We start from the raw sequence: 12,005 nt of genomic DNA, 5'->3' as shown, positions 1-12,005 counted from the left end.
CACTGATCTCTGTTTGGTGATCTTGTGCCCAGCAGAGCCTCAACTTCTTGTTCTAACTTACACTAGTAGAACCCAATTTGATCTTCTGTTGCTGTATCCCATTAACTTCAAGGTATGATAAACAGTGCATTGCTCAGTGCAACACTGCATCTGCACACCACTGTTGCAGAACGCTGTTAATGGTTTCCTTGTGGCTGACCTGTTAGTTCACATGAGTCTTAACATCCTTCTCTACCTCGTCTAATCAAATAGGCTTTTTCTTCCACGTCAGAACTGCGGTGACTGACTTTTTTGTTACTGGACCATTCTTTGCATTGCAGGTTCAAAAGTCCGAGGAGGGTAGATGTTTTCTGAGATGCTGGAACTGGTATGACTAGTACACCAGCGATCATGCTGAAGTCATGTTTATAATCCCTTATATCGCAAATCTTGCCCATTCTAATGCTACACTGAAAAATAAATGAACTGCTCAAGTCTGTCTGCCTACTTTACTGCAGACTGTCAGTGTTCTTAATGAAGTGGCTGGTCAGAGTGTAAAGATATTTTTTAAATATTTTTCAAACTGCATGCATGTAACCACTGCTTCTGGGGATAGACGTTGATAGACGATGAATTATCACGAGTAAATTGTGCAGCACAGCAAAGTTAATAGCAAAAAGCATGCATATGTGCGTATGTGTCCAAATGTTAAATTGAAAGATAATTTTATTACTTTCATTTTGATACTTTGAAATTTTACTCTAAAGAAATAGTAGGTGTAACTGTTAACTCTGCATTGTTTACTGTAATGACTTTTGGCAAACGGTTCAGACAATGCTTCATTAGCGCAGAATCAGTAAAATCAAAAGCACTTGGCAGTGAATGATGAAATATTTTAAACAAATCAAGCTTTTGTAATTTCTCAAAAGAATTGCGGACAAGAGACATGATTACTCTTGTGGAGTGGATAATCAAAAAAGCTGAAGAATAACAAAAAAATGTGTTTTTTTCGACATCAGCAAAGCTCTTACAAGTGATGACTGAGTTGGAATGTGGAATATGCCTTGGAGAAACAGGTTCAGATTATGGTTAGATCAGATTATCTTGTTGAAGAATTTATGCACTGGACAAACGGTGAGAAAGGAGAGGGGTTTCAGACGGGTAAAAAGTTACTAGCGCTAAAGACATATGAGAGATGTTAGATTAGAAAGATAGGAATGTTTTCTCCAAACTGGAGGAAGGAAGCAATGATATCACATTAACAGAAGAGGATGAAGACAATCTTAAAATCCTATTTAAAAAGTCAAGCTCGAGAGTGAATAAACTGAGCCACTGTCCCCATCTATTCTTTCGGGAAATTTTTTAAATCGCAACCCACATTTCATTTTTGATGAGGCTATGTAACATACCTGGCAAGGAAATGTGTTTTGAATATTGTGGTCCACCCTACAGTTTTCTTCTGATAGTAAGCGCATGACTCAAGTGTTTAAATGTCTTTCACTTGCAAAATGTAAATTTGATCTCATCACAATTATAACAAATTCTGGAATATCTCGACATGCTTCTGGAAGTTATTAGAAAGAGCTATGTGATCATAGTGGGCGGTGCAGTAGCACAGTGGGTTTGGCCTGCTTTGTGGTGGGTCTGGGGTTCAAGTCCCATTTGGGGTGCCTTGCAAGGGACTGGTGTCCCATCCTGGGCGTGACCCTTACACCCTGTGTTGCCAGATTAGACTTCGATTTGCCACAACCCTGCCTGGGACAAGTAGCTTCAGACAATGAGTGTGTGTGTGTGTGTGAATGTGAATGTGAATGTGACTGTACCTGTGATATATTGCAGGTATTTTTGTCAAAGACCCTTAGAGGCCTGACAGCTCATCCCTTTGAAATGCATTCGGCTCCTTTTCGTAGCCAGCTGGTTTTGGCTGCCCATTTAAAAGGTACAACGGAAGTTCCCCCCCATGCACAGTCATCTTCTTTCGACTGAAAGCGGTGCGAGTGTCCAACATGTTAAAGTGCATTAGAGCGACGATTTGATCACGTCGCTGGAATATGAGCCGGAGCTGTGGCGGGTGGCCCGGCGTTTGACGGAAGTTCGAATCGACACGAGCCGCTGGAGGAGCGAGACGTCTGTCCCGGTTCCGAACCCGAGCCACGACACGGCACATCTGGAATTTCTGGGTGCAGTGTCCCTACCTATATGTTGCTATGACCCTGTTCTGTTCATGAAATACACACACACACTTTCTGAACCACTTGTCCCATACGGGGTCGCGGGGAACCAGAGCCTGACCCGGCAACACAGGGCGTAGGGCCGGAGGGGGAGGGGACACACCCAGGACGGGACGCCAGTCCGCCACAAGGCACCCCAAGCAGGACTCGAACCCCAGACCCACCGGAGAGCAGTACTTGGTCCAACCCACTGCGCCACCACGCCCCCTGCTCATGAAATAAATTTTTCAAAAAAGAAAAAAAACTGCTGAAATTGCGCAAAAGACACTGCAGCGAACTTTTGGACTAGGTGTTAACAAAGACAGGGGCGCGGTGGCGCAGTGAGTTTGGTCGGGTCCTGCTCTCTGGCGGGGCTGGGGTTTGAGTCCTGCTTGGGGTGCCTTGCGATGGACTGGCGTCCCATCCCCCTCCAGCCTTGCACCCTGTGTTGCCGGGTTAGGCTCAGGTTCACCTCAGGACAAGCAGTTTCAGACTGTGTGTGTGTTTGTGTGTGTGTGTGTGTGTGTGTGTGTGTGTTAACAAAGCCATAGAAGCAACTGGCAGTGTTTATCCACTGAGGTGAGTAATTAACAGTAAAAGATCTAGAGGTCAAGATACAGTTCAAGATTTGCTATGGTTGTAATAAAAGATCTGTTAAAGATCTCCTCTGTGCCTGCATGTGCACAAAGATGAAGATTAGAATTTTTTGAGCCATGGTATTTCCCTTGGGGGGTGCGGTGGCGCAGTGGTTTGGACTGGGTCCTGCTTTCCAGTGGGTCTGGGGTTCGAGTCCCGCTTGGGGTGCCCTGCGATGGACTGGCGTCCTGTCCTGGGTATGTCCCCTCCCCTTCCAGCCTTATGCCCTGAGTTGCCGGGTTAGGCTCCAGTTCCCTGCGACCCTGTATGGGACAAGCGGTTCAGAAAATGTGTGTGTGTGTGTGTGTGTTTCCCTTGGCACTATATGGTTATGAAAGCTGGACTTTCAAGAAACAGGACAGGAAACACATGGTCTCCCTGAACTGTGGAGGATACTTTTAAGGATGCTGTGGATGTCCAGGAAAGCAAACACAGTATGGATGCTGGATGATATAAGAACAGAACTTCTACTGGAAGTACAAATGGCAAATCTGAGGTCATCATACTTTGGATGTGTCATGAGTAGATTAACTTTCTTGAAGTAACAGCAATGGCTGGAAAAGAAGCTGATGATGACCAGCTACTACACGGATGGACTCTACTCTGCAGTTCACAAAAACAATGAGGCATGAGCTTTGGTGGAGGTTTTATTTGGGTGACTGGAAGGAAACACACACACCAAAGACATGCTCAAGCTGTCTTACATAGAAGTTACCAGCCTCAACCCCACCACGTCTCCTCGATGGGTGACCAAAATTAGCAAAGGCTTTATTTCATAAACAGAGCCAAAGAACGAGGAAAAATCTGCTTTCAATTCTGTCGTCACCCTGTGGGACTTTATCCTTTTTGTTCTTAGTATAATTGCACCAACTGTCCTTTAGTGGTATTTTGTTTAATTAATTTGTAATTATAGGAGAAGAACCGAGAAATCTAGAAAGCTACTCATGACCACCTCATTTCTTGGATGAGAACCATCCCAGCAATTAATTTATTTCTGTAATATTTTTAATCTTTTGAAGATATTTAGCTTTCTTTACTCTCTATGCATCTTTAAATTGCAGATTGCTTCCATTTTTAGGTAATAAGGTTAAGTTCTACCAATGACATCATGGAGTATTTTATTCAGCTCCTTTAATAAACCTTTGCGTTTCATTAAAAAGAAAATGAGTTATAAACTGAAATTTCCTTTCTGCTCCCATATAATGAAATATTTTCTAATAACAAATGATTAAACTTGTGCATAATTTTATCAGCAGCTGGATGGATCTTCAGAAACATTACTGCCTTAATAGCTTTCTTTCTGTATGCCATACATTGATACCAAGAAATCAATGCTTTTTCATATGACTTGCAATATTTGCCACCCGTCTAATATCACAGTACAAATGAAATTCTTCTTGTGCAAAGCAGAAATTTAATATCTAAAAAAAACAGTCAGAAACCCTGATTGAAGTGTCTCAGTGCAAAAGCACACAGCAAAGAATCAATTTCCATCTTATTTTCAGTAGGTCTAGATTGTCTTTCAAACAAATTTAAAAACACAAAAACAACAAAAGAAACACAAAGTAAAAATTTTGCATTCCATATTTCCCGCTGTTCTCTAATACCTTTCAGTTAATTCAGATTTTTGCACATTTTATTCCATTTCCTGTTGTACATTCTTTACTGGATTGTTGTCAAACAATATCTAACTTATACAATAACTTACATGTTGTATTTCCTATAAACTTTTATTGAGTGAGTCAGTTTTATAATATACTCTAAGGGTATAACATTGTATAATCTTATTTATTTAATCTAATATTTACTTTTTTACTTCCAGAACATGCCTTATCTGTTGTAGTTTGGACGGGAGTTCAACGAATTTTATGCATCGTGTTGAAACTGAACTACTTAACTGCAGTATACACTATCACCGCTTAAACATCATCTTGTAATAATTACTTTTTTGTGCAAAACAATTTAGCTTAATTTTGTCTTTGTGTATTCAGCTGGAGAGCCAGGTATGGCAGCCTTTAATAAGCATTGCAATACTGTCAAACATGTAATGTAAACCATGCATGTAAACCCAGAGAACAACCCCATATGCATAAATATATATATATATATATATTTACTGGTAAATATATACATACATTTATATATCTACATCTATATATATTGCATGCATAACAGTAATGTGTCCCAGATATGCATATATCCATGCATATATATATATATATATACACATATTTTTAAAAAGTGCAGTTAAATAATTGTTTATTATTTAAAAAGTACTTACTGGGCCTGTGTGTGTTCAGCTGAGTGCCACCCGCCTTCCTTCTTTGGGCTTTTGAAGCTCAAGGCTGCTCCCTCCTTGCACCCGCCCCTCAGCAGCCCCTGTGAGGAGTGGGGCTGAAAACAAAACCCTTTGTACACTGAACATGGCCAGACTCTAACTGATTCCTGGAAGTCGCAGGAGCTCGAACCCTGCAATCCTTATGGGAGCAGAGAATGGGAAGTAATTATGTCTGCTTTCACACATTTTCCGACATTTAAAATATGATAGCTTTTTTATTCCTTATTTCTAAACATGGATGTTTTTACTCTATTGCGGCACAAAGGCATAACTGGGGCTGAAATGTCTCCTTCTCAGTTCTTCTCAGAGAGCTGGTAGCGCAGTGGTTAGAGATGCTCCTGCCTTTGGCTCTAAAGGTTGCAGGTTTGAGCCGTATCTCTGCCCCTAGTACTCTTGATCAAGATACTTGCCCTAGAATTGCTCCAGTAAAATTACCCTGCTGTATGAATGGGTAAGTAGTTGTAGGTTTATTGTGGCTTTGGAGAAAAGCATCAGCTAAATAAATAAGCATGCATGTTCCGCTGAAGCACTTGCTCTCCTTAACTGCTTGTCCAAGTCAGATTCGCTGTGGACCAGATCTTATTCTAGAAGCATAAGGCTGAGGAGGGTGCAGTCAGGATGGGACACAAGTCCGTCACAGGGTACACTCACAAAATTTGTAGACGCAAAGTTCTCCTAGATTGCAGGTCTTTACACTTTTGGAGGAAACCAGAGCACACAATTAAATCTAGACAAGATTAGCTGGTGTTTTCTTTTGCATGCCTTAAAAATGTCACTGTTTTCTCTGAAACCCCTACAGACACCATGGATTCTCAGTACCGCCACAGGATTCCGTCAACAATCTTAAGGAAATTAAGATAAAATGCTTTTCATGTAATTTAGAAAGACATGAAAGCCCAAGATGATGTCAGTAAAAATTTTATTAGATCATCATGTCTACCGCCTCTGTGAGCAAAAAAGCTAAGGATCCTTATAATTGGGTTTGGTTTAAATTTCACGAGGCTGGTGCTTGAGAAAGCTCAGATGTGCAGATCCATCAGTTATGAAGTGTGAATTTTGATTTCACTGATGAAGTACGGAGTGTCACAAGACTAATGATTTCATGTTACGCTTTTGCCCAGACCGTCCTCTGATCATGCATTAGAGAGCGAGCAAGAGAGCAGACTGTGACAGACTTCAGGCAACTCCCTGCCTAGCCTCTGGGAGACATTCCAGATGCTGGACTCAGGTTTAAATTCCACCTCCTGCTCTAATACCCTAAATCAGGCTGCTTACCCTGAGCTGATACAGCAAAGTTAGCCAGTTAAACAAATGGATAAATCATGGTAATTGCTTTGGAGAACAGCATCCTCTAAATCAACACAATACATAACTAATGTTTCATTCTGCCACACTTGTATGCAACATCACAAATCTTTATTTTGTATTTTCTATATTCTCTATTTTGTATCGCTGCTCTCTGCATGTCCTTTCCGATGGGACTGAGTGCACATGACGTTCTGTTATTCTTACTGTTATTGTTAATATATACTTTGTGAAGCACGAGACGCCGTTAAACCAGGCACCGCAGAGGTGCCGGCGCATACAGTTTATCTTTCACACTGTGTGATGCTAAAGTTTCTTTCTGAGAAGTTCTGCATGAGATCTTCTGTGTGTCTGTTTTTGTGGAAGTCATAACTAGGGGATATATATGAATATCATTTTTTTTTCCTGTTTCACTCAAGATGTGAAAATGGAAACATGCAGCTATGTGTCCATAGAGATAATAAGCGGTGGAGTTCAGATGTAGTGTAGTGTTTAAACATTCACCATGTATAGTCTTACTATAGTGAAAGTGTTGGCAGGTTTCCCCTTTCCAATGCTCACAGGGAAGAAAAGAGTACAATGATCTGAGACCCTTAACCCAAACACTTCCAGGCTCATTCTTTTGTATGTTCAAATGTCATTGAGGTATATCTGGACAACACACTGGAGTAGACATGCAACACCGAAGCTCTGTACAAGAAAGTTGCCTTCATTTTTTGAGGAGCTTCAGAGCTTTTGGAGGATGCAGATCTACCAGTCCGCTGTGGGTGATACTGGATCAATGACATTTGGACAAGTGATCCCATCAGACTGAATAAACTAAGGAAGGTTGGCTCAGTCATAGGAGTTGGGTCCAGAGTCTCTGGAGGAAGAGGTACTGAGAAAGACTTTAACAAACTCCTATACATCATGGACAAAGACTCTCACTTTCTACCCAGAGGAGCACCGTTACAAACACTGTGGTGCAGTTTTGCTATATGTCAACAACCATTAAGCTCTACAAGGGTCAGGATCAATAATGTTCTCAATTAATTAATTAACTCAATAATAACCTTGAAATGCAGTACGGCAAAACTAGCCCTTCTTTGAGAACAAGTACATCCATACCCTGGTCATAGAAAAGCCTGATTTACACACACAATGTCTACAACCACTTGTTCAAGTTCAGCTTTATTGTCATAGATACAAGTACTATGTACAAGTATCATGAAATTCTTCTTGAATGCTTCTCCACAGACTATGGACAAAGACAGAGACAATAGAAATACTGCACAAACAAAAGAATGACAATGAGAGTGAGTAGTGCAACAGCAATAGCAATAAATAATGGTAACAGTAGTAATAATAGTGCCAGTTGACAGTCAGAGAACTCAGAACGAGAGAATGAGAATGCTTAAAGTGGCAATGTAATATACCAATGTGCATCGGAGGAACAGTCCACTCTAGTTACTAAAGGTAGTACATTGGTTAGTGTTGTATACTCTTACAGCAGTAGAGTAAAAGCTGTTCCTGTACCTAGCTGTGCGGGTTCGAATAGATCTGAGCCACTTTGCAGATGGTAGAGAAGAGAAAAGTGCCCGTGCGGGGTGACTATGACCTTTCATGATGCACATCATCTTTCTGAGGCAGCGTGTGGTGTAGGTGTCCTGGACTCCTGGTAGCTGTGTGCCGATGATTTCCTGAGCTGTTTTGACCACCCTCTGTAGGGCTTTCTTGTCCTGTATGGAGCAGCTGCCTCCCCAGGATGTAATACATCCTGTGAGGACGGACTCCACAGCACACCTGTAGAAAGTGGTGAGGGCTGTAGTGGACATCCGGGCTTTCTTCAGATGCCTGAGGAAGTGAAGACGTTGATGGGCCTTTTTGATGGTTGATGCTGTGTGCTCAGTCCATGTGAGTTTGGCAATGAGGGTGACCCCTAGGAATCTGAAGCTGTTGACCCTCTCTACAATGTCCCCTCCTATGTAGATGGGTGCATGAGCCATATCCTGTTTCCTGAAGTCAATCACCAGCTCCTTAGTTTTACTGACATTGAGAGACAGGTTGTTGTTCTGGCACCACTCTGCCAGGAGCCTCACCTCCTCTTTGTAGGCCATCTCATCGCTGTTGGTGATCAGACCCATAACGGTGGTATCGTCAGCAAACTTTATGATGGTGTTGGAGCTAGGGTGAACCAGAGCCTAACCCAGCAACATAGGGCGCAACGCTGGAGGGGACACACCCATGACAGGGCGCCAGTCCATCGCAAGGCACCCCAAGCAACACTCAAACCACAGACCTGCCACCGACCAGGTACAGGCCAAACCCAGTGCGCCACTGCACCCCACTGTTTTTCTGTAAATGTATATGTATATTAGATAAGTTATATATATATATATACACACACAAAGCAAAGCCTAAGGTACTTTACAACATACTTGCAGACAAAAGTCGAGGTGGATTACGTTATGTCAACTAGCACCAAATACTTTAATTTGTCCCTGTTTATATGAGCAGGTGAAGCACTGGTGGAAAATATGAGATTTGTTCAGATTTGATTTTCAAGCTATTCTAAAGAATGCATTGCGCTTATAAAATCTATGAAAATTGAACACCATCTGAAAATACGACGAGTTGTGCAAGTTTAGTGCCTTGTAGACTTGTGGAGGATTCACAGAAACTGCACCGACATAGTGTAATAATATGCAAAACCGAAAAGGTTTACACAACATGAGAATTTCATTTAAATCAAGGGCCAGATATTTCCTGCTGCCTTTAGTCATTTTTTTCAGTTACATTTCTTGGCTGAAATTTTGTATGTAATAAGGGGTGAAGCAGACTCCCAGCTAAAGGATTAATTACTGTGTGGGAGTCTGGAGCTCAGGCCACACCTCCACATTGCAGACCTACTACAACTGGGAGAAAAGTCATCAGGAGAAAAAAAGCACCAGGTGTGGCCAAAGCACAATGGTGAAGTCCTGGGTTGCTGTGGTCGACATTGCTTCACTTTTTATTACTGCTTATTTTACTGTCGTAAAGAACATTTCCATAGTAACCAAATTTTGTGAAATAGGAATTACGCCGATGCTGTCGATCTCTCCTTGCCTTGTGAAACTGTTTTCTGCATGGATCGATCTGTTGTTCTTCCGAGGTATGGTCAGAAAATTGCGGGAATAGGTATCAGAAGCTTTTTTTTGGCTCTTTAAATGAATATTCTGTACCCAGATCCACATACCGGCGCAAGCGGTTTGCTCCACTAAGGGGTGTAGGCACTTCCTTATGGGTCCAGCAAAAGTCCAAGTATGAAACTGTTCTGAATAACAATGCAAATTGCATATTGGAAGAGTTCCCCAGAATAACGGAAATTAAATGAAACTGTATGAGCCTAGTTCATCTGGCAGGACTTAATGTAAATATTTAATCAACAAATGCTTACAAAAAGCCATACTTCTAAGAGAGAGTGGAAATATAAAATGGGATGTTCAGCAGTTACCACAAAACGGGTATGATTCCAGAGAGTTTATTGTCATGTGTACAGTAAACAGTTTGTTACACCGTACAATTAGATTCTTACTCTGTGAATCCTCTCAGCAGCCGATGACATAAATTATAAGGACATAAGGAAAGAAAAACACAAGGAGAACAGAGGGCGTAAATCAATTTACAAAAAATTGCTATTAGTGCAAGGTCAAAAATGACAAGAATTACTAAAATTACTATTAGTGCAAAAATCCAAGAAACGAGGTTATATACGTATATGAAGTGTGCAGTGCGCAATGTAAACATGGAAGTCGTACATGTGCGAAGTCCTGCAGAGGTAGATTGGGTCTATTTGCAGTTGGGGGGGGTGTGCATTTGCGTACGCAAGGTATGCGGAGGTAGTCTGTGGTCTCTGATGATATTGGCATTGTGGATGTGTATATGTGTGTGTAGGAGGGATGGGGGGTAGTTGACACCTCTCAGGCTCAGAGGGTGACTACGTACCATAACCATATTCTAATGGTAATCATACCTCTACTAATTTTCATGGCTCTTTTTCTTACCTTTGCTATCTCACTGGCCTTTGAAAATGTTAAGTGAGCAGATTATCTATGCAGAACAGGTCTCTTTTCCTCCTTTCTACATTATCTCTCTCTGCATCTTCGTTGGTGACGATCCAAAGAACTGGTCATGTCGGGATTATGTCTCCAGATGCTCAAATAGTGATTAAAAATAGAAAAAATATAAAGGAGATTTATTGCAGAGCGCAAGGCATCAGAAAGCTTCAGGGTCTCACTTATGAAAAGGACCGTTTGTTCAAGGCTACTCAGCGGCGTAGCTAAAGAGACGTGTATTCAGAGTCCGAGGTTCGAACCTCAAGGTGCGATCAGTGTTGTTGCCACCAACTGTGGACGAACGTGTTCCGTGTTACACTGGCTGTTTCTTTGATGGAAACGCAGGGAGTGAAACCAGTGAAACTTCCAACTTTGGAGATAAGATGTACACAGGACACAAGAGGCTGAAAGCCTTTGAAATTCACATGGATAGAAATCAGTGAATGACCAGATGAAAGTATATTGCCTGGGGTTGGAATCTTCATGAGCTGCACGCATGGGTGCTTCAAGAGCAGAGCTGGGCGGGAATGAGAAGCAGAGCACAGTTTGTCTTTGCTCTCGCTTTCTGCTACACAAGAGCAGGCTGGGTGTGTGTCCCACCGTCCCGAAGCTTGGATCCCTCTTCCTGCGGCATGCACTCGGTCCTCTTCTGCATCTGCAGATCCTTAAAATGGACCGCATCATCATGTTCCGAGGCAGCCGGAGCGAGATCTTCTGAGATACGGATTGTGTCCTTTCCAAACATAGATACCCTGTGAGGGTTGTCCTGCTTTCCAGACGTTCTCCAAAAACACTGGTATCTCTACTTGGTCCCTAAGGCTGCTCATGTGTGAAAGCAACCCTGTTCGCAGTTATCTGCTCACACAGAGTCCTGGATGAATTCAGGAATAAGGAATCTGGTTCTTGTCCGAAGGAATATTGTAAGGTCCAACAGGGATATTTCTGCTAGAGGAAAGAAAAATGTCTTTTTTTTGTGAAAAAGAGGTGATTTGGGGACAGTTGGTAGGTAGCGGTTAAAGCTGTTCCCTTTGGCCCCAAAGGTGCCAGGTTCAATCCCCCATCTGACTGTAGCACCCCTGAGCAAAGTACTTACCCTAAAATTGCTCCAGTAAAACTACCCAGCTGTACAAATGGGTAAATAATTGTAGGTAGACTAACACTATCTTTGGTACCATGGTTACGAGGGTAAACAAAAAAATTAAAGTCACATACAGTAACACACACGAGACACTGTTAACAGCAATGAGGTCTGTGTCATATTGAGCGGGCAGGAGACTGAGGTGTGTGTGTGGGTGTGGGTGTGTGGACCCAACGGCGGGATCTTTATCGTCGGTACACAAGGGAGCAGGCGAGGCTCGTGGTCGGGGACAGGCGTGAGTCGGTCGATGCACAAGGAGGACCTTGACAGATCTTCTGCGAGAAAGATGATCTGCTCTAATGGCGGAGAACTTTGCTGTTGTTCTT

At 42.2% G+C, this 12,005-nt stretch overlaps 1 protein-coding gene across 1 annotated transcript in view; it reads right to left on the bottom strand.

Moving 5' to 3' along the window:
• col6a4a (collagen, type VI, alpha 4a) overlaps positions 1-5,142 on the bottom strand; it is a 40,780-nt gene extending 35,638 nt beyond the window's left edge. Inside the window, exon 1 of the mRNA XM_018757178.2 lies at positions 5,107-5,142. The gene's annotated coding sequence lies outside the window, so the exon portion shown is untranslated. The remainder of the gene's footprint in view (positions 1-5,106) is intronic.
• Positions 5,143-12,005: the final 6,863 nt, after the last annotated feature.

This window comes from Scleropages formosus, chromosome 8 (genome assembly GCF_900964775.1).
Source record: "Scleropages formosus chromosome 8, fSclFor1.1, whole genome shotgun sequence".
In the NCBI taxonomy this organism is placed as follows: domain Eukaryota; kingdom Metazoa; phylum Chordata; class Actinopteri; order Osteoglossiformes; family Osteoglossidae; genus Scleropages; species Scleropages formosus.
The sequence above is the reverse complement of the archived record's forward strand: the minus strand, read 5'-3'. Positions and strand labels throughout refer to the sequence as shown.